Raw genomic sequence first — 27,485 nt, 5'->3', positions numbered from 1 at the left:
TTGGTCTGTGCTGGCACGGGAAAATTTCTGAACCTGGGCACTAGCAGTGGCAAAAAATACCAAATTTCAGGCTCCAGGTGTCAGTAAGGACTGGATCTGCACACCTCCCTCCCTCTCCCCCTCCCTCCCCCCAGAGGTTCCTCCAGCTGTGACCAGGCTCCTCAGGAACCTTTGGACACCGCTCCCAGGGATGCACAGCCTGGATTTGTCAGTGTCTGTGCAGGGCCAGGTCCTGGACTCGATGATTCTGCTGGGTTTCCCTTCCAGCTCAGCCCCTTCTGCGATTCTTACCCTGTCACTCAGGTGCTGTATCCCTATGAGGCTCTGGCAGAGCTAATGGAGGCTCAACAGGAGAGGGCAGCCCCAGCATTCCCCTACCTGTGACACCTCAGCAGTGGCAGCCCCAATGTCCCTCTCTCTGTGACACAACAGTGGTGGGAGTAGGGAATATGTAGTGCTCAGTAAGTAAGTGCATCTTTCAGCAGAAACACTTCACTGGAGCCCTACGTTTCAGGAGGAGTGTTCCTTGCAAGAAGTAGACAATTCACCTCCAGGAGAATGAAAGAGAGACAGGTTCCAAAGACGAGGAATAAATAGGAGAGGACCGGGATGGTATGCACAGAGTACTTGTTGCAAGAGAAGCATGTGTGCCACTGCCCTGCTTGCCATATTTACATTATCAGTTGGTAGGACAGAGTTCAATGAGAGCTACTTTTGCTGCTACCTGTTGCTCTTTCAGCCCTTTGTGGAAAAAATTTCCCTTACATTTAGGCCATGAGATCCAGCGAACGCCTTGGTGGATTCAGCTGAAAACGGATACAGAGAGTGCATTTATGTGGCGTATATGCATCGAGGGGAAGGTGCAGCTGTGCATTGGCTTTTACTTCTAGAGCCTTAATCTATAGGCACAGCTACTAGAAGTTTGCAACGAAGAAGTGAGAATGAAAAAAGTGAAAACAGGTCTAGCTGGAAAAGAAAATACAGAGCCACAGTGCTTTGTGCTCAACTTAAATGCTCAACTAAGAGAAGGGGATACATTAAGAACATCATCTGTCCTAGCGCTTCTGTGGAATCTCCTAGCACTTCTGTGGAATCTCTAGCTGCCTGGACTCAGCCCACTAGAACTGTGTGAAAGTAATTGAGCTGCAGATACTGTGTTTCACTGGGAAGTGGGTAGGGCAACAAATACTTTCTGTCCTGGCATTATCTCAGTCTGCACTCCAGCTGGAAATGCTTCATTGTAATTATGAAGTCTGCCACTTTGAGAAAATGTGTTGATGCTATATATTATGGTTGGGAAGGAAAGGGGAAATCACTAGTGTGTTTTGTGTAGTTTACGGACTGCAACGGGACTATGAAAGCCAGCACTGGCTTTTTTGTTTTAGGACTTTTTCTTTGCAAGCAGCTGCTGGACTTTTGAAAGGGTTTGAGATCTGTGAGACTGAGAGGGTAGGATGGAACATAGAACTTTAGAGAAGTGCATATCTCTAGGGAGGTGCCTGTAGTTCAGTGTATGTAAGTTACATGTTGAGGAGCTGATCACACAGAATATGTTCTAAAACGAAGAGGTGGTGTTGCAATTGCATTATTTTTGCAGCTTACGAACTGTTCAGCCAACAATTCCTCTTCCTTCCCCGCTACATGCAGGAGCCCATTCTGTCAGTCCCTAATAGCCGGGAAGCACTGCAGAGCTCCTCCCCACAGGAATGGGGCCGAGCCAGGAGAGTGCGTGTCTTTTTCGTGGGCACTGTCAGAGCTCATCAATACAACCACACGATGGCGTGGTCGGCTGGCAAAAGAAGGAAATGAACTGCCACAGGTCGAAACCCAGGAGCGCAGAGCCAAGTTGGGAAGGTCCTTGCACAAAAAGATTTCCCTGATCTTCCCCTTCTGGCTGCTCTTTAGACCATAGTCAAAGGGAAACATGAGCTCCTTTGCCTTAGCAAAGTTTTTCACTCTCTCAGAGTCTGCTAACAAACTTGAAAAAAATAGAGTACAAAAAAGTGCCAGCTGAGAAAGATCTTGCTGCCTACAATTTCAACTGCATCCATCAAACTGTGAGCACACACTCTGCTTGGGGCTCTTTCCTTCTCAGCTCTAGGTACTGTCCTAAGCCTTCAGTTTCACCAAATGAGGATCCAAAAAGACTGCTCACACATTAAAGCTTCATTCTTTGCCTTATGTGATCCAGACAGGACAGAAGCACAGCCATGTCTGTGCGGATCTTTAGTCCTGAGAAGCTGAACTGTGTGTTGTGGTACGTTGAGCAGAGGAGCACTGTGCACAGAGCGTGGTGATCTGGTAGCGCTTTACAGATTGCACAGTAAAGGACTGACGATTGAATGTGGTGCCAATAGAAGTTCCCACAAATTTTAGGGGAAAGCTACAGGCAAGCTTCAGCAGAAGCATTAAGTAGGAGCACTTCATTGCTGGCACAATGTTCTGTGCTAAAAGTGGATGACAGGTTGCCTATGGGAGAATGAAAGAGCCACAGGTCTCAAAAGGTGTAGAAAAAAGCTGCAGAGCACAAGGCTGGTGGATGCAGTGAGGAGCATGGCTGGAGGGCTACCAGAGGAGCATGGCTTCCTAATTCACGTTGGCAGAACTTAAGGGGGCAATTCACCAAGAGCTACTTATGCTGCTACCTGTTCCTCTTCCAGACCTCTGTGGGAACAATTGTGCTTATTTTATGCAGTGAGACCCAGGCAAAACAATGATAGATGCAGTGGAGAAGGATGGAAATGGGCTACATCTGTGAGTTTGATACAGTTTATGCATGGCAAGCAGATGGTGCAGTTCTGCACTTGCTTCTCCTTCTAGAGTTTTTTCTATGAAAGAATTTCCTGAAAGTTGGCAACGGAGCTGTGAGAGTGGAAAATATGAGGGAATGTCTATCTGAGAAGGAAAGTACAAAACAGCACTATTTTGTGCACAGTACCATGGCTGCTTGAAGAAGGGGTGCTTCAAAAATGCTTTCTGTTTCAGCACATGTTTTTGGGTAATCTATGGATTGGGCGATCATAGGCTCTGCAATAGTAAGAGTTTAAAAAAGAACTAATCTCCAAATCATGTGATGAAGTCCAGTGGCAACACTTTACTCTTTCAAGAAGCAAGAGTAATCTTAGCTGACTCTGATTGTGAATGAGCTGTTTCTGGACTTTTGCAATTCGGTCAGCTATGCTCAGCGTAGCCCAGTGCTCTGTTCTTCATTCTTCTCCTTGTGTAACCTGTCACGCTTACATCTTCACAGAGGCAAATCGTCCTCTACTTCATGCACGAAACAGTCTGTCAGCAGGGAACCGTGCCAGGGAACTGCTTCTGCCGAAAGACGCTCAGGTAATGAACTTAACATAGTTAGAAACATGCAACCCCCTCAGTTTGCTTTTCTTGTCATCTGAAGTTAAACAGAAAGATTGTCAGTTATGTTTTGAGCAGAGAACTCTGCCAGGACAAGGTTGCCCTGAGCTTGCCCCCAAAACAAGTGGAAATTTTTATTTGAATCATAGTCAAGGCACAATCCTCTTTTTTTACAATCTTCCAAACACTGCCACATCGCCATGCTCTCTGCACAGACACTCTCAGCTTGAAGTACCACATTACAGCCTTGCGCACAATTAAGCTTCGAAAGGACCAAAGATGCAGAGAGAACTCTCACACAGAAAAATGTGCCAGAACAAAAACATGTCCTGCATGTCCCTTTCTACTTGCACAGATGGTGGTGCTGTGTTGAACGTCTTGGACATTGAATCCAGCAGGGGCTTCTCTCCTGGCACATTTCACTGAGTGAGAGCTACAAGGACAGTTTGAACTCTGAGGATCAGAAAAGATATGCATGTAACTAAAGCTGAGAAAAAAACATGCACAAAACACAGCAGTTCTGTATAGTATACAGGCTGAAAAGTGGTGAAGCTGAACACCATCTCTGGGCTTCATTCCTCTCTGGATCACTTAAGGCTAAGAATGAAGCATCAGAACAGCAGACGTGTGTGCACAGCTGTCCTGGCACAGTTCTCTGCGCAAGATGTAGCCAAGAAGCTTTCCATTTAGATTCAGACAGCAGGAGAGGTGCGATATGAGGCTACATAGCTCTTAGAGGGAAAATGCATGACCCAGATGTGTTTCACATGTTTCAGCAGAAGGAAGACCTAGGAGCGCTTCGCTGCCGGCAGAGTGGTCTATGCACGAGGTAGATGACGATTAGCCTCCGAGACAATAAAATCACAGCAGACTACAAACAACAAAGAAAGAAAGCTGCATAGTATCAGGCTGCAATGTACTGCTGCAAGAAAAGCGTGGCTGTGGCAACTGCCCTTCCAGCTGAATGCACAATGGCAATTTGTAAGGAAGCAGTTCAATGAGAGCTACTTGTGCTACTACCCTATTCCTGTTCCAGACCTCTGTGGAAAAATATGGGCTTGGCTTCAGGCTCTGAGATGTAGAGAACACAACTGTAGAGGCAATGAAGGGATAGTCACAGTGATTGGGTAAGTTTTATGTGACATACATGGGGAAAGCAGAAGGTCCTGCCCTGCACTGGCTTTTACTTCCAGAGCCTTTTGCTATGAGACCAGCTGCTGAAAGTTGGCAACTGACATGCGAGACTGAAAAATGTCAACAGCATGTCTATCTCAAGAGCATGATACAGAGAGGAAGTGTGTTGTACACAGTTTCAAGACTGCTTGGAGAAGAGGTACTTCATGAACACTTCTGTTCTGCAGCTCTCTACAACACCAAAGGTGTAAGAAAGTGCTTATCATTACTTTTTGAGATGAAGTTGCACATTACTTTTTCAGGCAGCAAGAGCATTCTCAGCTGACTCCAATCCCAAACAAGGTGCACCTAGAGCTGAGGAAAAACTTTGCACACCATACAGTACTTGTATGTGGTGGACTCACTCAAGAGTGGTAAAGCTGAATGCCATGGCTGGGCTTCCATTCTGTATGGATCACATAAGGCAAAGAATGAAGTGGCATAGCACGGGCCTTGTTTGAAAAATGTACCAAAATGCAAATGTCCAGCAACAGTTTGTTTGGGCAAACCCTCTTTCCAAGGCAGGGAAAGAAGGGGCTGCAGCCTATTACTGAATCCCTGTTAAAGGCAGGTCTTTTGGAGCCATGCCATATCTCCTTATAATACTCCTGTCCTGCCAATTAAGAAACTGCATAAATGGACACCAGAAGGAACACAGAATTTTAAAGAGTTAGAAAATAAAAAAGGCAGATTTACTGAAGCTCCTACTCTAGCCCTTCCATACAGGGAAAAATAATTTGAATTATATGTGGTTGCTAAACAGGACCATAGTAAAAGGATTTAAATATGGCAATACTGCAGCCTCTTGCTTGCTTTTCTAAGATGCTAGACCCAGTGACATGGAGGCTGCCCTCATTGCAGAATTCTGCAACCACAGCTTTAATGGTAACTGAAACCCAAAATCTGATGACGGGAGAATGTTTTATTATGAAAGTGTCACCAAATTAAAATTTTGTGAAGCAAAAAAGCCTCTAAGTGGATGTCCATTACCCAGTTATTACAGTCTAGAACGTATTTAACGGAACAAAAAGATTTGGGCTTAAAGAAAGAGAGGGGGAAGGAGCCCTCGAGACAAAGATCGAATCCTCATAGAGGTGTGATCAATGCTCGTTTATTCTAAATCTAAGGGTACATTTATATGATAATACAGGGTTCACGTGACACGGTGATGTATTTGATTGGCTACAGAGTACTGTGCATAAAAAAAGAGCATTTCTTAACATATCTTGGTCACGTAGCTCAGCTTGGCATCATTATCAGAACATCTTGCTTCTCATCTTCTTCTCACATCCTCAGACCATGTTCTTCACATCCTTTCCTCTTGGGTACAGCTGGCAAACTTTCTCATATTGTTTGCCCAAGGACAGTATACTTCTGCTAGCAGACATGTACACAGAGTGTCTGCAAGCATGCCTCTAAATCTACAGAATGCCTTTTGCAGGGTTATGCGAGCAGGCCACAGTGTCGGCCCAAAATGCTCTCTAGATACAACATGGGCTTGAGAAGAGGGGAAGGATTTAACCCAGCCTCCTGTTAAACAAGGACTTTGAACAGTCCTGGAGAGGGGGGCTGGAAAGAAACCCATGACTGCCACCCAAGTGACAGATCTCCAGACCCAGGCTAGGGAATATTTAATGAGACACTTCCTGGCCTAAGGGAAAAAGTGTGTTTATTACTGAGTCTTCAGTAGTAGTACAAGGGAAGCGAGTTACAGGAGATGCTATTATTAAGGGGTGGGAATTAGAAGAAGGGAGGATGTTGCTGCCCACGTGGTCAGCTCAGACTGTGGAGCTGTATGTGCTTGTAAGAACCTATGAATTAACATTCACAATGATTCTAAGCATGCATGTGGAGTGGTACACATGTTTAGAAATCTGTGGGAGGAAAGAGGTTTATTAACCTGCAGGGGAAAAAACATTAGAGCATGAGAGCTTAATTACTTCTCTCTTGCAGGTAGTGAATTTACCAAAAAGGGGGGGAATGATGTACATTACGGGACATCAGGCAAGGTACTCAGAGTAGGCAAAAGGCAATTGATTGACAGGTAAAAAAATTCAGAAAGCAACTCTTCTAGCAGAGATCTGCAAGATCCTCCCTTTGCTCCCAGTGACTCAATCACTGCCAGAGAAACTGTCTTTTCCACCAAAGGAGGTAGAGATAGTTAAAAATGGTGGGGCAAAGAAAAAAAAGGGAATAAGTGGTTTACAAGGGATGGCAAAGAATGGAGACCAGAAGCTTTGGCCATACAAGTGCGAAAAATGCATATTTTATGATTGGCTTTTTGCAAATATTAAAATGAGTATTATATGTGTTATGTTAGAAAGTTATGCTGTATTAATTTTCTTAAGTAGTGTGTTAAATATAGTTTTAGGTTCTAATAATGTTAAAATAGAAACTACGCTATGTAAGATACTTAAAAAAAAAAACGGACTTGCAGCGAGATAGAAGCCACAAGACACCTAAATCTTTCAGAGAAAGAGAATTTATTGCTTCCTTATCAGGAGAAACTAACTTCTTCCCACCATGAAGGCACTGTTAGGATTCAGAGGAAGAAGGTGACAATGACCAGACAAAATGCTGTGTTTGAATGGAATTTATGCATCATGTATGAGTGTGGCGGGGAAATCAGTTTCCTCTCCGTCTATGGGGAAGGGAAAACCCTGGGCCAGTGCTGGCGGGATGCCAGAGGGATGAAGAGTGTGCCCTTGGCCAACAGCACTACCCTTCAGCCCACCTTCTGCCTGGTCCTGGATGTATATTCTCGGCTCACCAGGGTAGAAGGAGGTGACTCAATCCTGGATAGTTCCAACAAGTTTATTGTAGGACTCAAAGTATAGGTGAAATCAGGGAAAAGTGGTGTGTTGAAGGAGCAGGGAGACAACTGTGAAGGAGGGCGCTGGGGAGAGAATCCAACTGTTGAGGGAGGGTCCAGGGTCTATATACGGATAGGGGTAGGAGGGGTTACAATACAAATGATCCAATGAGAAAGGGTGCAGGAGGAGGGGCAAGGCTGGAGTGATGGAGAACAGTCCAATGGGGAATGAGGAGAGAGCAGCTTCAGGGGAACAACCAATGGGAGACTGGGGTACAGAGAATGTTCTGGATGGGGGTGTATGCAACCTTTGTCATTTTCATACACATTAGCATAACAGTATGAGAAATTACTACAGCAACTTACCCTAACTTAAACAACAGAACTCCCCCATGGCATCCCTGTGCCAATTCTCCCACACCCATCACCCATATAAGAGGTGTATGAATATGCAACAGGCTGTTGTTTTTAAGAGTTAATCGTCTGTTAACGGATGTCCTTTTCCAGGCTTATTTTGACCAGAAAAAGGTACCTGGACGTCTGTAACTCTTTGTTTTTATTGTCTCATATTGTCCTAATCTCAATTGTTCAAATTTTATATTACTATTGTTATAACCATTTTATTACTATTAAACTTTTAAAAATTTTAAAAACAAGTGACTGATATTTTTTACACAAGTATTAGAACAACTCCATGAAGGGAGTCACTGGAATTCTGGAGGACTGGCAGAAGCCTTCCTCAAGATGTATTTTGCTGTGGGTCTTTTTAGTCTGGCAAAAGCAGCTGTTGAAGTTTGCTTGATTTGTGCTGAAGCCAGTAACAGAGTTACAAAGAAAGCTGCCAGGGGAGGGAGGCCTTGGGCTGTATGTCCCTTCTAAAGAAGCCAAGTGGATTTTACTGAGATGTCCCAAGTGGGAAGGATTAAATATCTTCTGGTAATAGTATATCAACTAACAAAGTGGCCAGAAGCATTTCCAATTGCTTAAGCAACTATAGCATCAGTTATTAAGGTATTTTTGGAGCAAATAATTCCAAGATACAGGATTGTAGAAGCAATAGACTCAGATAGGGGCACTCATTTTACAGGAAAAATCCTTCAAGGGGTTATGGCTACTTTAGGAAAACAATGGATCCTCCATACCCCTGGCACTGCAAGAGCTTGTATTGAGTAGAAAAAAAAAAAATAGGGAAAAAAAGAAACACCTTTTGAAGCTGGTAATAGAAACCAAGATGCAATGGATAGGGCTTTTAACATTGGCTTTGGCAAGAATGAAGGCCAGACCCAGAAGAAAGAATCAGTTATCTTCCGTTGAATAATTTTTTTGCAAGGGCATAAGAATGGACTCTGCCAAGCAGCATTCGTGAACTGTGGGGCATTCGCTGTGATAGAGGCCAGATCTGTGTTCACCCAGCTCCAATCCCTGGGCTGGTGCTGTTCCTTGATTTTTGGCTGTTGGGACTGTATATCAGTCGCTAAATAAATTCTATTTTTATTTTTATTAAATTGGCTGGATCAATTTCTACCTATAACAATCAATATGGAGAAGACTGCTTTCAGGACTTGTGTGAGGAACAGGGCGAGAGAACTCTGCAGAACAGCTTTGCAGCTGCTTTGCAGCACCAAGCAAGGATTTATTTTCTTTGGGTTTCTGCCTTTTATGAATGTATTTGGAAGTTGCAGGACTGGTTTAGATCCATCAAATTAAAAGGCTAATATGGTTTACCATCCCATGTAATGTGGATGGAAATTATCTGAATGTGTTGCATTTCCTTGTATATCTGAAAATGTATCCTGCTGAAATAGACTGTAGAGCTCTGAACAGGCTCTGAACAGGTCAGTTTAATTTGTTCAATGTTATAAATGAAAAATGAAAAATAGCCAATTTCAATAAAAAATTAAAAATAGAATTTATTTCGCGACCATAATACAGTGCCGACAGCCACCAATCAATCGGACAGCGTACCACCCCTGGGAGGTGAGCCGGGTGGACATGAAATTGGTCTCGCCAGCACCAATTCTTCCCCGTCCACACTGGCTGCTCCGAAGCAGCAGTTCTTATACAGTTTATTTCGCCCGTGGCAGGATGTCTTTGTTTCTTTCTAAGTTCTTCATATTCAAGTTGATTTCTTTCTTTGGCTCGGGCTGCACAAAGCCTTCTTCAGGGAATAGAATAGTACACTTCCCTGATTCCCGGAATCCGGCATTCAGGTGGAAGGTGTTGATGGCTCTGGTCATCTCAGAATAGGTATCTCATCTGGGCCATCATCACTTGGGCATCACTGGGTGCATGTTTCTGTGAATGCCCATCTTCTGTGCAGCCGAGGTTTTCTTCGCATGTAAATGTGGTGATGCCTCTCTGTCCATCTGCCACGGTTTCGCCATCCTGGGGAAGAATCTCTCCCCCCGCTGTGTACCAGATGTTTATTTTACACATATATATTTTATACATCTTTTATTTCCACAAATTACTAACCACATTTCTAACATTCAAGAATCTCCTAAATCTTTGAAGGTGAGGTGGTTGAAGGTTAGCTTGCTCAAAATGTTTCCTCCTGATACTGCTTAGGAGTTTGTGTTTCACAAAATGTCTTCCAAGCCAAATTGCTGATTTTTGTTGGTTTTTTTTTTTTTTTTTTTTTTTTAATTTTCCCCTCTGTGAATTATTGGATTTTACCAATATTGCTGAATGGGACATGCCTTGGCTTGTCTGGCCCCTGCTGCTGAACCAAATAGCAGCAACTGTGGTGTTTGCACCCCAGAGACACTTTTGGCTAGCTGTGGGTCACAGCTGGGCACGCAGGGTCAAGTCCAGGCATGCCTGTGCTCAGTAGTTGCGGGCTGGAGTTTACTGGTAGAAGAGCATCACTCCTCAGGCCTCCCTGTGCTGGAGAAGCCTTTAAGGCGATGGTGAAGGAAGGAGTCAGTCCTGATGGAGGGTTTAATCTAAAGTTTTTGTTCTGAGCCACATGGCCTCTGAATGTAGCAACAGCTCCACCAGAACTCTCGACCTCGTGGCCTTTTACCTGTGGGAGAGGGCAAGGGGGGCACCCAAGGACCACCAGTCAGGTGTAGGACGGGCAGGTCTCAGGTGAGAGGGACACCTGGATGGGCCAATGGCCCCCAGGGATGGAGAGCATCTTTTGAATCTGCCCAATCACTCAATGCTCCTCTGGAATTTCTGGGTTGATAGACAGTGCCCAGTAGGAGTCAGGGTGGGGAAAGGAAGGGTGATTGACACCTGGGGAAGGAGGCTTCAGAGAGAAACCCAGGGTAACTGAGGCAAGACATGACATCACATTGCAACAATGAATGTTGCAAATTCCATTCCAATATACTATTATACACTCCAAGGGGGTTCTCCATACAAATGTGGGTTCCTGCAAGCAGTAAAATATTCCTGCTTGACTGTACTTTGGGCAGACACCTGCTGATATGTGAGTGTTTATTCCAGCTGTGATATTTGTAAAGCAGGGTAGATCATTTGCATGGCTAGTGGATGCCAGGCACATGCTTAAATAAGCTACATCAATGCTTCTTCTAGCAAAAGCAGAATTGATCCACGCTGGAATTAAAGTGAGTGGTTGGGAGAATCATTGTTTTGGTTTAGGGCAAATTTGGGAGAAAATTTCTAAAGCATTTTTTTTAGAAAGCGGATTCAAGTGTGCTTTTATTCTAATTGGTTTGGGAAAATATTTTCTTGGAGAAAAGTGGAAAAAATGTTTAATAGGCAAAGTATTCACTAGTAGAAAAAAATGAACAATACTAAAGAATAAAACTTCTTGTTTCCTTGAAGAGATGACAAACTTAGAAAGTTTTTTTGTGGGTTGTAGTTTTGCTTACTTAGTTTTTATTCATTTTTCTGGTGTTGGGAAATGTTGTGTCCTAGGCTGGGCTTGGTGAGCTATAGGTGCAAGTTGTTGGTGCTCTTCTTGTTTTTCAGTTTACAGTAGGTTCAAAGAGTTCTAAAGAAAAACAAAAACTATAGCCGAGGGAACTTCTCTGCTTCAGCTAGCTAAAAACTAAGTAAAAAGCAAAGGAGAGCTCTGTCTTGCTGTCTGTCTGTGCTGTAGACAACACAGTTTAGGAGTTGGAATGTGAGTGCATTTTCAGAAACAAACCCTGCGCTTCTTCTCTCCCCCTCTTTTGCTTTCAGAACCAGTCTTAAAGGTGTAAAACTTATCTTTGGGCTAAACAGATAAATGAGGATGCAATTCAGCATCATAAAGTCACCTAGGACATTCCACCCCACATCCCTATATTGTCAGCTTACTACTAAAACTAATATATATGCTATCTCTACAAACACATATATTATGCATACATGTATATATGCAGTATATAGTAATATATAGACAATGGTAGTAATATTTAGCAAATAGTGATATTTACACATAATTCTCACTTAACAATCAGATCTTTTTGAGGTATACATTATGTTGTTTTATTTTTTTGTATTACTTATTATGTGCAATTTGGTTTCTGAGCAAAGAAAATCCCACTAATGGGTTTGTCTGTACTTGAGGCAGAATTAATCTAAATAGTTTTTCTTAATAAGCTTTTGATATATATTATTGGGACTTTGTTTTGTTTATTGTATGTAAGGGTTTAGATTGGGTGGGGCTTAGTTTGCTTGGTGGAATTTTGAGTGTTAACTAGGTGGCTTTTGCTAAATGTTGCTCTTAATTTTTAGTAGATCTCTCATTTAATATTTTTAAGTAGATCTCTCATTTAATATTTTTAAGTAGATCTCTCATTTAATAATTTACTAATTTATTGTACTTTTCTATTTTGCTTGTAGCTTGTATATGGTAGAGGATATGGTATACTCAATGCTATGTTCTCTAGCTTAGGTGTTGATAACATTGTTCTTGAAGTGAGTGAGTCTTATAATTTGATTTAATTTTTTAGGGGTACTATGCTTTTAAAGGATTTGGTTTTTAAGGGTTAGGATGGTGTTATGGGCTGTAGCGTGAGGCACAGAGTAGGTTTCTAGCTATTTTGTGTCAGTTTTTACTATTGTAAGTACATAGTGCTTACCTTGGGTTGGAGGTAGTGTGATGTAGTTAATTTGTTAGGCTTCTTTATTCTTATATTTGGACTATCGCTTACTAACTATAGGGTTTTTAACTGCTTGGCTTGCTTGATCACAGCACATGTCTTATAGTCATGGATAATTTGAGAAATATTGTTTATGGTTAAATCTATTTTTCGGTCTCATGCTTATTTATAACTGGCATTTCTACCTTGATGACTTGAGGCATCATGGACTTACTGAGCTAGGAATAACTTTTTTTGTGTTGCTAATCTATGCTCATTTTTGACACTTCTATTTTTGTAGTTTGATTTACTTGTTTATTGTTTTGGTGTTTTTTATTAGGTTTTTTCCTGGGCACATGGGTATTTATATGGTGGATTTTTATAGGTAGCTTTTCTACTCTGGTAGTGATGTTTTTTACTCTTTAGCAGCCTAAACTGTTTTTTTTAATGCTGTTAATTAGCTTTTTGAATTTTTTTTTTTAGCTATCTCTATAGAGCATTTGTTACTATCTACAAATTAGTGTAGAGATAGAGCTTTGGCTACTCTTCTTTTTTTAGAAATGTTTAGGGCTAATTGAACAGTTGTGAGTTTAGCAAGTTGGTTTGATTTTTTAAGTAGCTTTTGCAGCTTGTTGTGTTGGGTTTTATATGGCTGTTTTCTACTTTTGTTTTATTTCTACAATGCAACAAGAACTGCCAGTGAAATGAGCGAAATGTGTTTTTTTTGCTGATGGTTGTATGGTGGAGCTTCTTTAGTACATGCTACTTCTTGGGGTTTTTTGGCAGTGAGACTAAAGTTTTTACTTTCAGGCTAATTGTTAATTATTTCTAAAATCTTAGGGTGATTAGTTTTTTAATATGGGTGAGTTGTGTGATGAGAGCAATCTACTTGCTCTATGTGGGATGGGTGGTATGGTGGGTAGAGGGAATTTTTGTTCTGAATATGTACTTTAGTATTGGAGTTGGGGTATTAGGAGGAGTTGTGTTTAAGTGCTTATTATTTTTGAGGAGGTTTGGATTTTTTTATAAGCTGCTACAATTTTATTTTGTTGGAGTGTAGTTGGCTTTTGGTTTTTTAAAATTTTGATTCTAAAATCTTAACGGTTGGTTTTGAATTTTATTAGGTATTTTTTGTTAAAGGCTTTAAGACAGATTACGGTTTTTGGTTGTAGAGTATGGTTTTTATATTTGATCTTGTCTTGATTGGGTTAAGGGTTATGGTATGAGTGATTTCTAGTTTAATTTGGGCAAAGTTTGTTGTTATTTAGGGCTCTCTTGTAAAGAGGTTTTTTGTGGGTAACTAGGTAGAGAGGGCTTACAGTTTGGTTGTATTTAGGAATATGTATTCTCTAAAAGCTTATGGTACTTAAGAAGCTTATGGGTTTTTTGTTTTTGTTGATGGAGATAATGTGATTTTGTTGATGATATTGGTGGGAATTTAATGTTGTTTATTTTGTTATTTTATTCTTAGGAATTGGATTTTTTTCAGTAGGGTTTTTGACTTTTTTTTGATGGCGAAATTGACTTTTAGGAGAATTTGGATTATTTTAAAAAAAATTCTTCTGTTGTGTTTTTTACACAATTATTGATGCATTGCAGATGTTTTGGAGCTTTACTTTTTTTAGTGTAGTTTAGATTAGTTTATGGTAGGTGGTGGGCTAGTGTTGTTATTTTTGGGGTAGTTGGTTTTAGGTGTATTGTACTGTTTTTCACAAGAAGGCAGATTGAGTCTTGTCTTTCATTGTTAAAGGAATGGAGAAAAATGTATTGGTAATGTTAATAGTGGTGAACTACTTTGTTTCTTGGATTTTAGTTTTTATTGGAGTTTTAATATATTTAGTACAGTAGTACTTAATAGTGGAGTTACTTCATTTAAGGTATGGTAGTCTACAGTTAATTTGTTTTTTATATTTGTGCATAGGCTAAATGGGATTGTTGAAGGGTTTTGTTGATTACTTTTTGGGTTTTTAGTTGATGGATTATTTTATGGATGAGCATTATAGTATTTTGAGCTGTTTTGTATTGGTATGGTATTGTTGAAGTGATAATGGCTATTTGTTGTTTTTTTATTTTTAGGAGTTTTATTGTAGATGGGTTTTTTGATAGTTTAGGTAAGGTGTTTAATTGTTTGATATTTTCAGGTTTTATAGCTAGTATTTTAAATGCTTACTTGAGGTTTTTTTGGTTTTTGAAATATTTGCTTTGGAGGAAGTTTATACTTAAAATGTATGGGACTTTTGGGCTAGTTACAATAGGATGTTTCTTCTACTTATTTTTAGTCAGGTTTACATTACCTTTTACTAAAGTAAAATCTTGTAATCTTCTTGTCGTGCTAGCAATTGAAATAGATTTTTGTCTTTACATCTTGATGGGATTAATGCGTACTGCACACCAGTGTTGACTAAGGCTTCATATTTTTGTGGTTCTGATGTGCTAGGCTAATGAACTCACACAGTCTAAAAACCACGGTTTTCTCTAGCCTCTACTTGGCTGGAGGCAGGGCCCCTCTAAGCTTGGTTTTGGGGTTTTTTGGGCATATGTTTGAAGAGTTTCTTAAGGGGATTGGACATATCGTCATCATCGTTATATTTGGCAGTTTGGATATGGACTATTGAAGCAACTTTTTTTTTGGTGGAACTTTTTTTCTTGCTGTTTTTCAATTCAAGCACATGTTGTGCTAGAGCAGTAGTAGATTTTCTGTCTCATCTCTTCATGTTTTATGTACAATCATGCAGGAAGAACTACAGCTCAGCTTGTGGGGTGTACTTTTTATCTTTATTTGGGGGACATTTGTGTTTGGTACTAGAATTCTGATCTGTATTGATGAGTTTTGGAGAATGTCTTTTTTAATCTCTTTGTTATGAATGATGTTCTATATGTCTAATAAACAACAAAATTAAATTTAGCAGCAATTTTAATTGAACAGAAATTGTATATAAATGAATAAAATCAAGTATAATAAATATTATCAAGCATATACAAAATTTTTGGCAGTGAACAATTAAGTATGATTAAGGATCATATAAAGCATAAGTAAAACCGGCCAGGGTAAGGGGAGAACTGCTCACCCTGCCTCATGTACGAAACAAGGTAATCCAAACTAAACTTATGTACTGTATGCTAACACATATTCATCAATATTTTTCTGTAAACTCCTCCTATTTTTGATTCTTAAAATCCACATCACTATACTGCATAGTGCATGCTCCGCTTGGTGTTAGGGGGGTCTCCTGGCTTTTTGGTGGTCTTTTCAGAGGAAGGCTCGCTGTCTTCCTCACTGTCCTCTCAACAATCTTACAGGTTGCGCATGTGCACTGAGCTTTGTGTTATGTAAGTAAGCATTGTGTTCCAAAAATAAGCTTTATTATTTCATAGATAAAACCACAACTTAGATTCCATACCTGGAATCGTCCCAACTTTGTTCATTCCAAGGCCGATTCTGTTTTGGGATCGAGCTTATCTCAATACTAAATCCTGTATCCTTTTTTTCACATGTAACATCTGCAAAGGGGTGCATCTGCTTTGTAACACTAATCACAGATACTTTTCCTTTATTACTTTATAACAATTATTTTCTAAAATATTTATATGGTTACAATTTAATTAGCACGAATCATATCCATTTACACAATTTCCCCCATTTATCTTTTTGATCATATTGATTTGTGCTTTTTATTAAAAAACTGAATCTTGGTGTCTTCTATATTCCCAATAATCCAGGTTTTCACATTTCCTCATTTCAGCTTCTAATTTTTCTAACATCTTCCATGCTGCGTCAAGATTTTGGCACTCTTTCTCAAATTTGGTTAACATTTCTTGTGCTAGTCTATTCTCTTTGCATTTGGTCAACCTATTTTTATTTCCTTTCCCTTGAGTGTGAGTAGATCTTGCTTTTAATATCATCAAAGAATTTAGTTTATTTTTTCCTGCCAATTCTGGATCAACGGGCATTGCTGTAATTTGCATTCCTTGAATTACTGAGTGCATTAGTCTAATAATGCATGGAATCATACAAGGTAAAAACAACAATCCTAAACCAGAACATAATAGCCTAAATCCCAACTCCTTCCACTAGCACCTCCGAAGAGGTTATCCCACCAATCAGCTTTCAGAATAGAATTCCACTTTTGAACTGGTATATATGCCACTCTTTTAATTTCTTCAGCAAGTTTTGTGATGGCTTCTCCATGATCATCTATCTCCACACAGCACTCAGATTCGTTAAATCTTCCACATACTCCCCCTTCTTCTAATAACATATAGTCTAGAGCAATTCTGTTTTGATACACGAATGCTCACATTTATGAATGCTGCTTGGCCAGCAATTTTAGGGCATCAGAAGTATGATTTGAAACAACCTCAACTAACTTCCTGAAGCCTTATCAACCGATTCAATAGATAAATTTGGGTTCTATATGTCCAAGATCCATCCTCAGCCCAAGTAGCTGGGACATAATAGGCTATAATTCTTTCTCAGGCCATTCATCTCCCTGCCATTTCTGGTTTCCTCCTACTTTTGGAAAGTTGAGGTTTAAGGGTGAGTGAGGGGAGAGACAGCCAGGGCAGAAGCATTACAAATATAGGGGTACATTGGACGAACCAATATACATACAGAACACAATACAACATCAAGTGTCTTTTATTCCTTTCTAGGGTTTCATCAAGTGGTGTTCCTAGTATATTGCTCCTGGACCTTGGTACGATGAAGGAGAGTTGTATCACTCCTAAGATACAGGTTCCTTCCCACTTTCAAGGTAATTCACTGTATGCTCGTTGCCCACAAATCAAATATATTCCATCAGGGGTTTCCATTTGTTATCTGTTTTATCTGGTTGTTCCCAATATGATTTTAGGTTGTTTATGGATTGGTAGGGGTTAGCTCCAGGACTTCTATGCCAGCACAAATCAGTTTGATTATGCTGGCAATCCATTTCTTTTGTTATTCCCCAATATCCAGTAGGAATTCTGGGTCTCCAGGTCTTGGTATTATTATCTGAATTTACTACTAAAGTAGATATAAAAGGAGTATATCCTACCATTTCATTGTATTTCCTTTCTTCTTGAGTTATACAAACTGTTCCAATTAATTGATGACTCAAAATCCATCCCTCAGGTCATTTTAATGTCTTGGAAATTTGAGTATGATTCCATTTCCAAAATTGTTCTGGAGGTAGACTCTCACCTCTCCACGGCCATCTTTCAGCCATTCTAAGTCCCCCACAAATCCAGCATTTAGTTGAGGTTGGCAAATCCCAGTCACTATACTGCTGTTTTAACTGTTTATACAATTCATTCAGTTCCTCTAATTATTTTCTTTTGATTCTTTTCATATCCCATTTTGTTTCCTTTTGGTTTTCTTCTATTTTCTCCTTTAATGCTATATCTCTTACATTTGTACTTAGATTGTTTCCATTCTCATCTTTCTCAAAACAAAAAAAATGTTTCATATCGAGGACAAATTTGATCGCTGTAAGGATAAGGAGCTTGTCCATTGAATCCGAAGTTTTTCCCTACCCAATACATTTTTCTATTTTTAATGTAAACATCCATAAAACTGCTGCAGTCGTAACAGGCAGCACTAACATATGGATATGCCACAAACACAGGTTCCATCTTGTCCCTGACCCACATAGAGTGATTGCATTTGCCACAGGTATGGGAAGTATTGGGACTTTGTTTTTGCATTGTTTGTTTTCTCATTGCTTGCTTTTGCGCTGCTTGTTTTATCATCGATTGTTCCTACATTGTTTGTTCCCTTCTTATTTCTTGGACTCGGTCCCATGCAGCTTTATGGTTTTGGCCAGTGGCCAAGGGTATCATAATAAGCACAGTGAAAACAATCCTCAGGAGTTCTGACTTTCTGCCTTCCTCAAGGCCCCTTGGGGTTGCAGCCAAGGGCTGAGATGCCAATCTTCTTGGCAGCAAAGTTTATCTCCTGGGATCTAGTCACTGGTACATTTGATCTCCCTGGTACCTTTGGCCTCATAAGGTTTGTATGAGCCATTTTAATTCTTTTTGTTTCGAAAATGGAACAAATTACTTACAGTTTCGTGGCACTGCCCTATCTCCCTATCTCTCTCCCTGGGTTAGTCAGCTACTTCCTTTTTTTCATTTTTCTTTTCTTCTTTTTTTTTTAATTTTTTTTTAATCGAAATCACCAAAGCTCCAGAGATGTGCCAACCACAATATGATTTGCTTTCACACTACTTCAGCTAAAAATCCACCTTGTTGGGCGTTTTTTGCTCTGAAGTTGGGATTGGTTATTAAGTGTCTTCGTCACCACCAATAGACATGCTCACGATGCCAGTCTGCATCAGGAATGTGTCTATGGTGTGGCACACAGATTCCTTCTCCACAGCAACTGTTAATTATGATACACTGGTCTATAATATTATGGATCATTTGGCCACTTACCCCACTTACTAATACAGCAAGGATTCGTTGGTCTAAATTCTCTATTAGTCAAACTGCTGCATAAAAGGTTCCATCTTTCCATCTCAAAGGTGTTCCAATAAAATCACTAAAAAGGCTTTCTAAGGTTAGCTGTTCATGCACGCGATCCAAGCAAGCTAAACAAATCAATTGCCTCTCTTTTTTTCTGCTCTGGTCACTCTCCACCACAAATTAAAGCAAAGCATACAAATAACACAAATCCATGGGTGACACTCTAAGCCATGCTTAATACACTCCCAGTGTGTTAATTGGTTTTGGACCCTCTTAATAACAGTCTCTTTTTCTGGAATTGCAGCTCCTCAATAAAATCTGTTAGTGTTAATTGCTGGAGGCCTCTGAGAAAATTTTCAGTCCATCTGGGCAGTTCCCACTGATCAAGGAAGTGCTGGATTCTCTCTCATCAGCATCTGCCTCCGGACTCAACAGAGTTGCGCTCGGCAGCTGCAATTAGGCAATCCAGAATGCCTAATTTTTCTAATGTATTAAAGTTAGTTGTGATTACAAAACACAAATCTTTAATGGTTAATTATCAAAGGAGTTATATGGTCTGTAATTTAAACAGATTAAGCGAGACAATTGTCTTTTTCTGTTGTTTCTAGGTATCCTACTGTGTCCACATCTCACTGCTATTACTCTTTGTTGTTCTTGCAGTGTTCTCAAAGCCACTAATCATTCCGTGTGATATGCTAAGTAAATAAATGCTCTTTGTGCTTTATCTTCTCTTAGAAATTGTTGCATGTAAGTATCAATGCTGGTGCTAAAACCCAATTGTGCATTCTAAAGTCTCGCTCTACTATGCTAAAACATTGCATACAATTAATAATGAAAACTACATCTATTCGGTCCCAAGGTACAGCTGTTCTATGCCAATATTGTTGTCTTAATCCCTTCATTTTCACTACTTTACACCATTCACATTTTACTGTACAATAAGGGGCACACCGATGACCATGTTTTCAACCCTGTTGAAACAAGGACACCACTCTCTGCAGGATGACAGTCTTTGACCTTTCTGTTCTAAGGATATCTTGGATATCCTGGGGTTGTGTTATTCTTTTGACATGTGGGTGGCAAACTTATTGCAGGATTATGTGAAATCCACAGCTGAAAACGATTTTCCATATGAGCTGTAGCCTCTGGGCGCCAAGTATTCTCTTCAGTCATGTCGTGGATTAATTACAATTTCACTTTATACTGTGCTTTTGGACCTTAGTGAAAAAGGTTTAATCAATTTAAAGTCCTTTTTAATTTTACTTTCAGGTGTCCTGGTGTTGGAATCATTTTCCAGTCTTTATTGGGTATCGGTCCTTTTACCCGTGAACCATGAGTCCAACCTCTTTCTGCCATTTGAACTGTGGTTTCTGTGGTTAAAAGAACAAGAAATGGTCCTTCCCACCAAGGTTCTAAACCTTCTCCTCTCCAGCATTTTATCAACATGTACTGTCCTGGTCAAACAGAATGTATCGGAAAATCAATGGGAGTTGTCTGAGCTAAAATGCCTCTCTCTTAGCTCCCTCAAATTTTTTGCGATAGTTGTAATATACCCCTGGGTGGTTTTGTCCCCGATTAGTGAGGGATCCATTATCATCCCTTGAGGGTAAGGCAGTCTATATAACATCTCATATGGTGAGATCCTAGTTTCAGAGTGGGGCTTGGTTCTAATATCTAACAGGGCTAAGGGAAGGCACCTGGTCCAAGGCAATTTGGTTTCTATCATTAACTTAGTTAGTTGCTGTTTAATAGTTTGATTCATCCTTTCAGCTCGTCCTGAGCTTTCAGGATGCCATGAGCTATGATATCCCAAGAAATTCCTAATGCTTGACTTAAATTTTTAATTATTCCTGAGGTAAAATTAGTACCCTGATCCGAATCAATAGCCTGCACTAATCTGAATCTTGGAATAATAAGCTCCAACAAAATCTTGGCTACTGTTTGAGCTGTAGCCTGAGCAGCAGGGTATGCTACTACTCACTGAGTCAATTGATCTACTATAACTAATAGATATTTCCACTGGCCCACTCTCAGTAATTTGGTAAAATCAACTTGGATCTTTTCAAACAGCCTGTAGACTGTCCAGCGGCTTCCAGAAGGAGGACTACTCAACACCTTTTTGTTCACTTTTTGACAAGTGAGACATCCCTGAGTAATTAGCTTCCCTGAGTAATTTCAAATATTCCTATACACCCATAAAATTTTAGAAAGTGATCACAAAGTGCCCTTGTTCCCCAGTGAGTCTGTCAATGTAAGTTGTCTAGATCTGTCAGGCTAAGGGTTTTGGTACTATATTCCTACCATCAGGGAGAATCCATTACCCCCTTTTAGAGTTGCCCCTAGCTTCTTTATGGCTTCTACGTCTGCTAAGGAAAAGTATGGTGTTTCATTCTGTGTTTCTTCTTCCTGAAAAGTCATAATTACACTGTTATTTTCCCTCAGGGCAGCTTTTTTAGCTTCATCATCAGCCAAATTGTTTCCTCTTGTTTTAATATCTCTCCCTCTCTGGTGCCCAAACTACTGCTATCTTTTTTGGACCTTTCAAAGCTTTGAGTATTTGAATTGCCAATTCCTGATGTATCAATCCTTTTCCTTGAGTGCTTATGAGTCCCCTTTCTCTGCAATTTTTTCCAAAAGTGGGCACTACTCCAAAAGTGTATTTCAAGTCTGTGTAAATGGTCCCTTCCTGATCCTTTAATAATAATAATAATGAACAGAATAACGCATAAAGTTCACAGGCTTGTGCTGACCAGGACAGACTAAGGGGACCAGATTCTTTTACTTCTAGTTTTTCTCCACTAATTATGGCATACCCAGATTTTCTTTTCCCATCTATCAATCGAGATGATCTGTCTATAAATAAATTTTCTCCTGTTTGTAGTTCCTGTTCTCTTAGGTATGGGCGTGTTTTTGTTTCTAGATATATGACCTCTGTGCAGTCATGTATGAATTCTTCCTCTGGGACCCTGTAGAGAAACTGGGCAGGGCTTTGTACATTTGTCACTCTCAGCTCTAATTCAAGGGAGGTTATCAAGACAGCCTCATATTTTAATATTCAGCTATCAGTTAACCATTTTTCAGCCTTTTGAGTGAGAATTCCTCTAATATTGTGGGGGGTGTGTACTTCCAGTTGTGCCCCAAAGGTTACTTTTCAAGCCTCTTCTACTAACAAAGCAGTTTCTACTAGAGCTTGTAAACATGTTGGCCAACCCTTACTAACCGGATCTAGTAATTTGGAATAATATCCTACTGCCTTTTGGCTTCCCACCCAGTCCCTAAGCTGTTTGACCAGTTGTATTAACACATAATTGAAAAAGCTTGTCTAAATCAGGAAGACTTAGTACAGGATCTTGCAGTACGACTTCTTTAATGTGCTCAAAATTTTCCTGATCCTTTTTGGTTAATTGTAAGTGATTTGTAGTCAATTTCTCATATAAGAATTTTACTTTTCCACTGAATCCTTTTATCCACTGCCTGCAATACCCTAAAAGACTCAAAAACTGCCTTATTTCTCTTTTTGACTTCGGGGCTCCCATGTTTAATATTCCTGAGACCCTTCTGCCTCCACAAATTGTAATTTTGACCTAGATATCTTCAGCCCATTTTCTCCCAAAAAACTTAAAAGCTTAATAGTACCCTTTCTAGTTTCCTCTTCATTTTCTCCTGCTACTAGCAAGTCATCTACATATTATAGCAACTTAATTCCTTTGGGCAACTCAAAGGACTTCAAAAGATTTTCTAATGCTCTCACAAAAAGATTCAGTGAATCTTGGGATTGTATTTTCCACCTAAGCTGTTCTCTTCTGCCTGTGTGTAGTTCTTCCCACTCAAAAGTGAAATAATCCCTGCTGCCCTCATCCAGAGGGCAAGTCCAAAAAGCATCGTTTAAATCGACTACACTGCACCAAGTGTAATTAGGGGATAATTGGCTTAGTAATGTGTATGGATTAGCTACTACCGGAAAGTGGGTAATGGTTCTTTGATTCACCACTCTGAGATCCTGAACTCGTTGGTAACTACCATCGGGCTTCTTTACTGGAAGAATGGAGGTATTATGTGGAGACATACAGGGATCTAATACTCCCTGATGTATTAAATTCTCAATTATAAGTTTCAAACCTTTCCAACCCTCTAATGATATTGGATATAGTTTTATTCAAATGGGAATTTTTGGGATTTGTATTTCAACGCTAATAGATTGAATGTTTAACTTTCCTGCTTCACCGGAATACCACACAGTGCCACTAATCTCCAGATTATCCTCTTCAGTTAAAGAATAGATTTTAAGTTTTCCTTTGCAAGATGTTATTTTAATACCCAAGGCTATTATTAAAACCCTTCCTAATAAATTATTATCAGCCTCAGGTATTAGTAACAAATCATTCAATCCAAATTTTTTTGTCTGTTTCAATTTGTACAATTTTAATCACAATGACCTGAAAAGCTTCTCTCTTAACCCTAATTACTGGGACATGTTCACTGTTTACTTCACATCCCTATGGTAATTTCCTAACTGTGTTTCCGGGGAAGGCCCCTGTGTCCACTAAAAATGTGATTTCTTCATTGTGAGGACCTATCTTTAGTTTTATCAAGGGCTTTTCTGATGTTTTGGTCCTCATTAAGTAGAGCCCCTGACCTCCCTAATCTTCTTGAAACATTTTTTTGTCCTGTTGCCTTTTTCTACAGATTTTTGCAGATATCCTTTTTTGTGGTGTCATGGGTTGACCCTGACACAATGCCAGGGCCCCCATGAGAGGTGTATTTCCAAAATGGTTACTGTGAGATGTGACCTGGAAACAGAACAAAGCAGGCTCCCACTTGGGGATGGAGGGAAAAACAACACTTTAATAATCTACAACACAGGGGAAAAAACATAAGGGGAAAAAAAAGGAAAAAAACCACACACAACAATCCACAATGGAACACTCCCAAAACCACTCCTCCCCCCCCCCCCCAGTCCTCTAACACTTCAAATCTCAGTCCAATACCCTCCTTCACACAAGCTCCCCCCAGTTCATCAGCAGAGAGGAGTCTCCCTCTTGCACCATGGGCCTCCCCGGGAAACACAGTGGAACCTCCTGTGCTTCTGTGTCACACGTGGCAGCCGCCCCAAGAGAATCTGCCATGGTGACCATCCTCCTTCCATGTCCAGCGCTCTCACCACTGCCCATGGATCCAAACTGCTCCTTGAGTCCTTTTAAGAGTGCCTCACCCAGTTCCAAGAAGTGGCCGCCTCTCACCATTTGGGACACCTGTCCCCCCCATATTTTTACTCCCCTGGGGCCTGGGTCTCAGGAACAGAGATCTTTCGCTGAATGTGGTAATCGGCGGAAGAAATGCAGCACTCAATATGAGTGATCAGCAAATCTCAAAACTTTATTGATAGGCACATACATTTATATTGGTGTTAATGAGGCTAATACATATTGCAAAAGGCGAGCTCATTATTGGTTAGTTACTTATCAGCTAACTACGCCTACCTTATCATTCTTGAGGCTACTATGCTGCAGCTGTTTACATATTTTCTTCATGTTTCTAACTAACGATCCTCTCCCACATCCTGATGTTGCACCAAGGGCACAGTGCCCTTGCCAGGTTTGGACACTGACTGCTGACTCCTATACCCATCTCCTTCATCCCTAACTAACAGTATTATGTCAGTGTGACCTTTGTTAGCTAGCCAGCTGTTCACAAAATCCTCCACACTTCCCCTGTTTTTCTGTTGCACAAGCATAGTCTGATTAGATGCAGCAAATATCATTCTTTGAACCATGTTCTGTAAGCACATGCAAAAACAAGGCAAAACTAACACTACTAACAAAGCTATAATGCCTACTATAATGATGACTCTAACAACAGAGCGCAACCATGATCCCAAGCCTAAAGATTTGAGCCACTTATCAATACCAGAGCCCGATTCTACTTGTAAATTTCCAGTTAACCTTCGCAGCTCAGAGAGCTGGGAATGAATGGACTGGGAATGATCAGAGAGGTTCATGCAACACATGCTCTCAAATTCTTCACAACCATGGCCTTGTGCCAGTAAAAGGAAATCAATTGCAGCTCTATTCTGAAGCGTTGCATGGCGAATAGAATCAACATCAAGCAAAAGGCTAGAAAGTGCTAAAGAGGTGGCATTAGTTTGCTTAGCAAGCCAGCACCCTAGCTTGTTTAAAATGGCATGGGCACCTGCTGCTGATACCCCTGGAGCTAAAAAGGATGCTGCCACTATGGCCCCTGGGGACCAAAATTTTACATCATCTTTGCAGTCAGCAGCAAACGCATGGGCCATTCTTTTAATTCTGTGATAGCAGCGGCTCATATTAAGGATCATTGACGTATTGGGTGTGAGTAGAGACAAGCGACCAATTGTACATGGCCCCCCGCTCAGCAGCGATGGGACACCGGGCCAAGCACGATCCCCACATATTAAAAAGTAACCTGCTGGTAATTGAATAGGGTCATTTGATGAGATCGACACCCTCTTTGTGGTATAATTGCACCAGGTTGTTGCATTACGGTAAATGGCCATGCTGGAGGTTACAATAGTAGAATAGTTTTTGGCTGGCAGCTGACTTTTATGCTTAAACCTAAGGCATGCATCCACCATCACTGAGCCTAACAGTTCCAATTCTTGGGGTTCCTGCGGTGCTATAGGAAAATGAGAAATCCATTGGTCCCAGTTATCTACACTGACCCTGGCGTCATTGGTTTTGCAGGTGGGTATTTTCGATGGGCATGGCCAGGGATCTGCCGGTAGTCCAACCAAACAGGTTGTAAATGGATTACCGGGAGAAGATAATGACAAGCAAATAGCCTCCTGGTTAGTTAAATTTGCCATGGTGATCCAAATATTAGTCTTGGGCTGAGGTGGGGCCCATGCTTGGTGGGTTCCCACTCCTTTGGCAATGTCTGGGCTGTCTATTAAGAGGGCAAATACGAGTAAAACAGTAGCATAAGTCTGCCACATCACCCTGATCTTCCCAGGCGCTGTTTTGAACCATCCAGACATTTGGGGAATTAACAGGTTGCCCACAAACCGTTAAGAATGTCTCTTCCTTCCTCTCCCCCTTTTCTTTCTTGAGCCGCCCAGACTTAATCTTTTTAGAGCTCTTAAACAATCGTCCCACGCTTGGTTAGGATCTTGATCCCCCAGAATCGGACCTACTACATCTAACTGGGAGAGGGGAATACCCCGACCACACTTAAGACTGTAAGATACACGACTGAGATTGCCCTAAAGCGCGTCTGGCAAAGTGCTGGGTTTCCCACCTAAACCATGCGAGAATTTTCTCTTCTGGGGACTCATACAACTGTAACCCTTGGCGGCCAGGTAACCCTGTAAAGGCCTGGAGTTTTGCTTGCCAGGAATCCCGCTGCCAATAAAATGCACAGCTTCTGCACCACAGCTCAGGTAACTGGGACTGATGCACCCACTTAGTTTGCTGACACCCCCCGCAAAAGAACAATATCCATGCAGCACACTGAGTATTTTGACACTTAATACAAGCTAATCTCTTAGGCCCTCTATAATAAAACGTATGAAGTGCTGGAATCAGGCTTAGTATACTGTCCAGAGATTGACACCGATCAATCGCTTGGTCAATGGCAAAGCTACAGTGTCCTTCAGCTTGAGAAGTATTGGTCGAATGGTGATCAGCAGCTTCGCCTCCACTCGCCGACGGTCCTCTTCGCTCAGTTGTCTGGGGTCTGGTTCCATCTAACACAGCTGCTCGGGTCCATTTAGCAGGTACCCACAAGGATCCTGTAGGGGTAGAAACACAAAGATACCCGCGGCCCCAGTATAATACCTTAGCAGGACCTTGCCATTGTCCTGTCTTGGGGTCTCTATACTTTACCCATACGTCCTGCTTCACACTATCTTTCTCTGTTACATAATGACGAATTACAGCAGGAACTTTGCTTTCCCCAAAAACACACAGGTGATTTAAGATAAATAGACATTTTAGCAACCTCTCTTGCGGCTCTCTAATATCTTTGTATTTACCTAGATATTTCTTCAAGGTACCATTAGCTCTTTCTACAATCGCTTGTCCTGTCGGGGAATTAGGGATGCCTGTCACGTGTTCAATCCCCCACATTTGCATGAACTGTTTTATTCTTTTGCTGCAGTAGGCAGGCCCATTGTCTGTCTTAATATGTCGTGGCACTCCCATTACAGCAAAGCAGCTACTGAGATGCCTCTCCACGTGCCCTGCTTTCTCACCAGTTTGTGCTGTGGCCCATATAAAATGACTGTAGGTAGTAACATGCACATACTTTATCCTTCCAAACTCAGCAACATGTGTGACATCCATTTGCCAGGTCTCATTTTTCTGCCTGGGAATTGGAGTCACATGTGTGATTGAGACTAGCTTATCTGCTCATGCATTACCCTCTCCCAGACCAATATCCCACTTATGACTTCTGATATGAATGACAGAAAAAGGATACTTCCTCAGCTTAATTGCCCTCTGTAACTGTATAAACAGCTCATGTAACCTCCTGTTTTGAACTTCTTTTATAGAGGCATCTTCTATTCGCTCGCATACTCCAGCGACATATAAAGAATCTGTCACAATATTGAGGGGCCCAGAAAAATGCATCATGGCCCAAACAACAGCCAATGACTCCATCGTTTGTAAAGTATCCAACTCGGA

At 40.8% G+C, this 27,485-nt stretch overlaps 1 long non-coding RNA gene across 4 annotated transcripts; it reads left to right on the top strand.

The window, feature by feature from the left end:
* Nucleotides 1-250: 250 nt before the first annotated feature.
* LOC135304711 (uncharacterized) lies at nt 251-19,156 on the top strand. 4 transcript variants are annotated; one of them, XR_010365986.1, is made up of 5 exons: nt 251-612; nt 3,251-3,336; nt 4,137-4,484; nt 17,035-17,135; nt 19,130-19,156. It is a non-coding gene; the product is annotated as an uncharacterized LOC135304711 (long non-coding RNA). The 4 variants fall into 4 exon arrangements; XR_010365985.1 differs by having other exon boundaries at nt 4,134-4,484; XR_010365988.1 differs by having other exon boundaries at nt 400-612; nt 4,137-4,186.
* The last annotated feature ends 8,329 nt before the right edge of the window (nt 19,157-27,485 follow it).

The sequence above is a fragment of the Passer domesticus genome, chromosome 7 (genome assembly GCF_036417665.1).
Source record: "Passer domesticus isolate bPasDom1 chromosome 7, bPasDom1.hap1, whole genome shotgun sequence".
Lineage (NCBI taxonomy): Eukaryota > Metazoa > Chordata > Aves > Passeriformes > Passeridae > Passer > Passer domesticus.
Note: the sequence above shows the minus strand (reverse complement) of the source record. Positions and strands in the feature narration are given on the sequence as shown.